This window comes from Procambarus clarkii, chromosome 7 (assembly GCF_040958095.1).
Source record: "Procambarus clarkii isolate CNS0578487 chromosome 7, FALCON_Pclarkii_2.0, whole genome shotgun sequence".
In the NCBI taxonomy this organism is placed as follows: domain Eukaryota; kingdom Metazoa; phylum Arthropoda; class Malacostraca; order Decapoda; family Cambaridae; genus Procambarus; species Procambarus clarkii.
Window position 1 is genome coordinate 49,401,636 of NC_091156.1, and position 7,635 is coordinate 49,409,270.

The following is a 7,635-nucleotide window of genomic DNA, read 5'->3' on the forward strand; positions in this document are numbered from 1 at the left end:
TAAGTTTTACGAAAAGCGCTCAAGTGGCGCGTTAGACTAGAAATAAAAATGAATTTTGGAGAATTGATTTTTGAATTACCACTAACAGTGAAAAGAAACGTACGAAAGATCGAGAAAATTCGTGTTAGAATTATTAATCTTACTTTTTCGGTCATATTTAATAATATTATATATATATATATATATATATATATATATATATATATATATATATATATATATATATATATATATATATATATATATATATATATATATATGGGTTTGGCATTCCCCAAGGGTGTGAGGCAGCGGCTCATGCAGCTAGAGCCTACATTGCCAACATTACGAATGAAAAAGCCCTGATAAAGCTGGACTTCAAAAATGCTTTCAATCTGGTTAGAAGGGATGCAGTACTCAGTGCAGTTCATCGCCTTTTTCCTTCCCTCTACCCGTTTGTAAACTCATGCTACAGCAAGAATCTAACTCTGCTTTTTGGGGAACATGAAATTGAATCACAAGAAGGTGTTCAACAAGGTGACCCCCTTGCTCCTTTTCTGTTCTGCCTAGTTATCAAGGAAGTCACCGATAACCTGTCCAGTGAGCTCAACATTTGGTTTCTGGATGATGGTACTCTAGCCGGCTCCCCAGCCTCACTCTTGGACGACATAAGAATAATCCAGGAGCAAGGAGCAAGCCTAGGCCTCACCCTGAACCCTTCCAAGTGCGAAATAACCTCCACCAACCAGCACATAATAGAGCAAATAAAGGTTGTTTTGCCTGACATTCATACAACCAACCCTGAGGACAGCACACTCCTAGGTGCTCCTCTTGGAAGGAATGCCATCGACGGGGTCCTTGGTAAGAAGATCACTGACCTGAAGAGGATGAACGAGAGGATTGAAGACATCGATGCTCATGATGCACTTTACCTCATCACCAGATGCTTGTCCCTCCCCAGGCTGACCTACTTTCTAAGATGTTCGCCATCTTTCAACAATATTAAATTAGAAGAGTATGACAGCTTGCTGAAATCAACACTAGAAAAAGCCCTCAATCTTTCCCTCAGCGACTCACAGTGGAAACAGGCCTCCCTTCCTGTCAGACTCGGGGGCCTTGGCATGCGCACAGCAACACAAATTGCTGTACCAGCGTTCCTGTCCTCTTCAGTGGGGTCTGACAACTTGGTGAAGGAAATCCTACCTGAGCACCTAGTTCAACAGGCAGGGGTGCATGATCCCAGCTTCACAGACTGCACAACCAAATGGGTCTCTCTCGCAGGACCAGCACCCCAACCACCGCCTTCTGAAGCCCATAAGCAATCCAGCTGGGATCGCCCCATTGCCGACCAAGAAGCTGCAACTTTACTAGAAGCTGCGACAACACCACATGACACTGCCCGACTTAGAGCTGTAGCAGCTCCCCATGCAGGTGATTTCCTATTAGCAACCCCAATGTCAGCAACCGGCACCCGTCTCACACCGCAGGCCCTCCGAATTGCCATGGCTCTCCGCCTAGCTGCCCCAATCCACACCGAATACAGGTGTATTTGCGGCGAGGCAGAGGCCGACAGATATGGACGGCATGGCCTTCTTTGCCAAAGGACGGGAGGATGGCATGCAAGACACGGCGAGGTTAATGACATTATTAAGAGAATCCTTACCACAGACGGTTGTCCAGCAGAGAGAGAGCCCCGTTACCTAATGTCCCGCAACTCTGATGAGCCTGTCGGTCACCCAGACGGAATCACGGTGAACCCCTGGAAGAATGGTAGACAGTTGGTGTGGGACTACACTTGCGTTTCAACTTTAGCCAATACCTATGTTGACTTCAGTGCTACACAAGCAGGAGGAGCTGCCAATCACCGGGAAGCGGCCAAGTCACGCAAATACAGAGACCTTGAGCACCACTACAATTTTGTCCCCATCGCCTCAGAGACACTTGGTGCCTGGGGTAAAAGTGCTGCTAGCTTTTTGAAGGAGTTGGGGTCTAAGCTAATCGAAACAACTAGAGACCCTAGAGCTGCCAGTTTTCTTTTTCAGCGCCTTAGTGTGGCCATCCAGAGAGGAAATGCTCACTGCATCCACGGTTCCTTGTTACGGCCCTCTCGGGACGCAACGGGGTTCTTGCTCTGATGTTGGTAGAGGAAGATATATGTATCCGTTCCCGAGCCAGTAGTGGCTATCAAGGGACGAGATCCGTGACGCAAGTAACTTAAAGGGAGTAGGGAAAGAAAGCTAAGAACTTAACATTATATTTACCATCACCGTTTAAATATAAAGAATAAATAAATGCACAAAGGGGAGGGGTATTAACACTTTGCAAGGGGAATAATCCTCAATCGATGTCTTCTACTGAAGACGCTGGTGCCATAACTCTCGGTGCCTTCTTCGTGGCCTCACGACGTGTCCTCTGAGAATGCCGAGCCTACCCGGGCCACAGGTCAGCCAAAACGCAGGTCCACTGGGGGCACCGTCGTGGAGGCCGTCAACCACACGTCCAGCTGGTCTGCTGGCAGGTACTAAGCCACCAAGGCTGGTACGGCCACTCCACGAACGATATAAGGGGTACGCCCTCGACAGGAGTCTCGTGTGATATCACAAATCACCCTCCTGTCCTCAATACCCCAGTGGATGATCGTCTCCAACAGTCGGTCCCGGGTAAATCCTTTCACTGCCACTCCAATGGCAGGCTAACACAACACAGTGTTCTTCCGGGGGGACGACGTCACAACAGCTGCAGCAAACTTCACAGTATGGAGACTGGCTGCCTCGGGTAGACTGACTCCACTTCCATCACAGTGGTCCCAGGTCGGCTCTGTAAGCAGACACGTCATCAATAACTGGGACACTACTAATACATCTCACTTACGGGCTCGGGCACAAACACCTGACGTATCCAGCCCATAGATGGCGCTGTCGTCGGAGCACCACCTCACCAGAGGTCAGGAGCGGCGGTGTTGAGCGCGGAACCAGACTGGAAACTGGTCCTCGAGGCCAGTACACGCTGTCCTCACTAGGTGTCGTCGTCCGTTTGGCGGGGGTTTCGGGAGCTGACCCACAGATGGCGTGTTTGTCACTGCTCCAGGCTCGGACGCTGGATCCGGGTTCGTAACACCTCCCCACCAAAAAGAATTTGGTTTGGGGTTCTATAAAAAGAAACACAAACCAAATTAGTACGACGACACAACTCCAAATGAACACACATGCTCTATAATCTGGGATGGCGAGGCTGTCTCGTCTACAGAACTGTACTGAGGAATCCTGGCACAAAGGGAACTTGTAGATAGAAGGCAATGATCTGCCTGATATAATTGTCCACATCTCCACTGCGATGTCAAGCAGGGGCATCATCTCACACCTCTCTAATAAGGATCCGTGTAGACACGATCTGGGGTGACTCGACACTTCTCTGCGTCGAGGCACCGATGACGGCTGATCACAGACGGCATTTCTGGTACCGGTCCGATGGTCCTTCAGGGATACAGGAACCTGGAATACAGGGGTCTGATAATTCAGAGTGATAGCGACAGTGGGTAAGTCAATACTTACTGCATACACCTCTACAAGGCTTACACCTAGTTTCAACAGGGCTGCTTGCACACCGAAGATGGCATTCGCTCTGCCCACGTCAGGTCGACCAACGTTCCGTATAACGCTGTATTGAGGCTCAGCAGTCACGCGGGGGGTGTCAACCTGTCGGAAACAGTCACTCACATTATCATCTCTCGTACCTCCTACCATCACCTTCCAGGTCCCTTCTTCGACTGCAACACTCACAGTGCACGTCTCCAATCCCTGGGAACTCTTCCCGATGTTCAAGGGAGCCATCATCCTACGGGTCGTCCACTGATCCTTACTGAGAACACAAACGAGAATAAAACAAAATACTGCTAGGAAACATTTGGTCATCTGAGGGATAAGCTTCCTGAACTTGTCATGTCCATAGCCGGCAACATCCACAAGCCTGGCTTGGACAGAAGAGGGCACTAGACCTTTTGAACACACCTCATATACCTCTGACGTCTGGGGAATCTCTGGCTGGTTCACTACATGCTGTAACTTGCCATACCGCAAGCACACATCCGCCTTCGCTCCAGACTCGTTGGTATCCGTGGGTGCCTGCACACAAGGCCTCTCTTCTAGCTCAGGTACTTCTGCCATCGTAACCTCATGTTCCTTGTCGAGAGAATCAGGAGACACTGCTAGATCGTTCTCAATCTGTAGGCGAGAGGACAAATTAAACATAGTTACATCCGGGTCTGTCTTTACCTGGACATTACCATTGCCTGTAGACACCTCAGACTTTGATGTTCTGGCAGACTCGTCCGCTATCTTGGGATGATTGGTGCTCCAATCGGTCACCAGGTCGTTGGCTAGTACCACGTCAATCCCAGCCACAGGGAGGGTATCGACTACTGCCAACTCGCATGTGCCGCTGAAATAAGGCGAGTCAAGATGTACTGGCACTAAGGGGGCGATGTACTGCGTCCTAGGAAACCCAACTAGGACAACCTTTTGTCGCCCATCCACACTTACTCCCTCGGGTAACGAGCTCTTCACGATCAGGGACTGGGCTGCTCCACTATCTCTGAGCACTACAATTGATCTACCAGTATGATCACTCGTTACATACCCGGTTGAAGTGTGAGGGGCCAACAAACTTGGTCCTTCCTGCGTCGTCGTAGACTGGTTTCCTACTGGTGGTGTAACACAGCTCATCATCATCACCTCCCTACGTGCGCTGCCACCTCTTCTGCTTCGGCACCTAGCAGCTATATGCCCTTTCTGCCCACAAGTCCAGCACACCATATTCCTCCTCGGGCTCCGGTGTTTCGGACTGCTAGGACTTGTTCTTCGGGGGCTACTTGGGGGCGTCTTCTTAGCACTTTGTGGGACGGGTCTTTCTTCTTCATCATGAGGTCTGTCGAACCGGCGCTGGTAATTCCTTGGGACGTACTTAGCAGACGGCCTATGAGTCAGGATGTACTCTTCAGCCATGGTGGCTGCTGCACTCAAGGTCTCTACCTGCTGTTCCTCTAAGTACGTCTTCAGGTCTACAGACAAACAATCCTTGAAGTCCTCGAGCAGAATCAGCTGCTCGAGGTCTTCCTTGGTCTCCACCTTCCGAGAGGCACACCATTCTTGGAAAAGTCGCTCCTTGATCGTGGCGAATTCGGTGAAAGTTTGCTCTGAGGTCTTCTTCAGGTTTCTGAACTTTTGCCTATATGCCTCAGGTACCAATTGGTACGCCATGAGCACCACTTTCTTCACCATATCGTAATCGCCGGAGTCGTCAAGGGATAACGTAGAGTAGGCGATTTGGGCCTTCCCAGTCAAGACTGACTGTATCATGATGGCCCAATTCTCCCTTGGCCACTCCAAAGAGGCAGCGACTTTCTCGAAGGCTGCGAAGAACTTCGAAACTTCTCTCTCGTTGAATTTGGGGACCATTTTGATATTCCTTACCGGATCGAAACCGCTTACTCCAGTTTGTCTCTGTCCAGCGCCTAGTCGTAATACTTCCAGTTCATGTTGTCTGTCTTTATTTTTCTTCTCTTTCTCGTTCTTCTCTCTCTCGTCTCTCTTCTCTTTCTCGTTCTTCTCTTTCTCTTTCTCGTTCTTCTCTCTCTCTTTCTCGTTCTAATTCGAAACGCCTCATCGCCAATTCTTTATCTTGTCTTTCTCTTTCCATTTCTAATTTCTTCCACTCTATTTCTCGATTAATTTCCAAGGCACGCATTTTGACAGTTAGCAAGCTTATATTCAGCTCACCTGCATCACTGTCAACGTCGCTGCCCTTATCTTCCTTTTCCGTGGAAGCCGTTTCCTCACCTTCCTTTATACTAGGAGTCTCGCCTTCCTGTTTCTCTTCTGCCTTCAGGTGCCGGTGAACCTTGGACAAGATCTCCACACGGGAATCACTGGCACGGATCTTGATCGCCAGGTAGGCGCTCACTAGTACAAGCTCTGGTTTGCTCAGGTACTTTAATCTGGCAAGACAGTCCACTCTGTTCAGAAAAGCCTGAACATCATCCAGATCATCGATGGTAGCTTTGTCTGCCATTGTCACAGATGGAACACTCAACTAGCACTTAACACACCGCTTACACGTTAGCACTTAACGCACCGAGCACTGTTCTACGTCAATATTGCACTTTATCGCACCAAACTCTGCACTTGCCAATATTGCACGTAATCACTCCGGGCACCGCACTACCCAATATTGCACTGAATCACAGCGAACACTTCGCTCTACAATATTGCACCGAATCACTGAGCACCGCACTACTCAATATTACACTTAATCGCTCAATCACAGCGAGCACCGCAGTAGAATAGGAGATGCCACATAGAGCCACCTATGTAAGGAGATCAGATAAGAAATCAGAAGCGGGGAGCCACATAGTGCCACTCCATATTAGGTCACCCAAGGTGTGAGTGGTAGCAGTCGAAAAAACAGTGAAGATAGGTATCTATTATGCGCCACTATGATCATGTTCATTTATACAGTAAAGTATGACAATATATTTAAGTAAAAATGAATTTATTTGTATAATAAACACTCGTGGGTGAGTGCCAGTTACGCCCCCTCATTCCTCTATGGGGCAGGTGTAAAACAGGTTCCTCCCGGTGAGGGTGGTCGCCCGTACCCTTCCTCGCACCTAATGGCCTTGACTTTACCGTAACAGAGTTCCACACCCAGCGGAGGTTGAGTGGGTCTTATATAGGGGTATTAAATTATAAATCTCCTCCAGGGGTTAAAAAAAATCAAAGAATTTATTAATGTTTTATTAGGTAAAAATCACAAATGATGTATAAGAAGTTAATTATGGCCCCTATCCCTCTCCCCCCTCCACCTCCCCTTCCTCATCTGAGTAGAATTCTGACGTCTCCCCATCCGTGGTGAGTGGGGGGAGGTCTTGACCCCCTCCCCCCTCTCTTGGGGGAGTGGGGTGAGTTGGTTGGTTGCCTTTTGGACGACTTTCCTTCTGACTCTCATCTGAAGTGTTCTGGAAAGAGATGGGGAAAATAATTTATAGGACTATATCTTTTATTTGAAAAATATTCTATTTCCTCTAAGAACAGTTAGTACATACCTCCCCCCCTGCAGGAGCGACCTTGTGTCCTCTACAGCAGGCATCATCAATTAGGGTACGTAACAGCATCTTGTTTGGGGCAGACCTTCCTCGTAGAATTACTACTCTACAAATGTGGACAGGTCCTAAGAATTGCACTGAAAAAAAAAGAAGAGGTAAAATAGAGGTTGAGCAAACTTTCTATTGTGGGAAAAAAATAAATCTTTACCAGAAAGTGAGGGTAATACTAACCAGGCCCTTCAAGGACTTCAATCTTCCCTGCGTGTGTTTCTGGGGAGACGCCTTCCATTTGTAGGATAAGGGGGATGGGGGTCTTCTAGGGAGGTTGTGGGGTGAGAGGTGTTTTATATGTGGGGTAATCCCCCTGTTAGGTGGGTTGCCTAGCTAACAAAAATATTCTCTACACCACCTATAAGAACCAACCCTTACTCCTCTACAAAATGTCCTAACACAGTGATGTTTCATAGGAAAATATCGTCTCGCATAAGCGAGGGCTCGTTTATCATTTAATTTTAAACTAACGCTTGAAAATACATTATGTAAGTAATGTACTGTTG

At 48.1% G+C, this 7,635-nt stretch overlaps 1 long non-coding RNA gene across 1 annotated transcript; it reads right to left on the reverse strand.

Moving 5' to 3' along the window:
* Positions 1-6,837: 6,837 nt before the first annotated feature.
* Positions 6,838-7,390, reverse strand: LOC138358413 (uncharacterized). The gene is made up of 3 exons (XR_011225350.1): positions 7,310-7,390; positions 7,079-7,215; positions 6,838-6,991 (listed from the first exon to the last, which is right to left on the reverse strand). It is a non-coding gene; the product is annotated as an uncharacterized lncRNA (long non-coding RNA).
* Between the last annotated feature and the right edge of the window lie 245 nt (positions 7,391-7,635).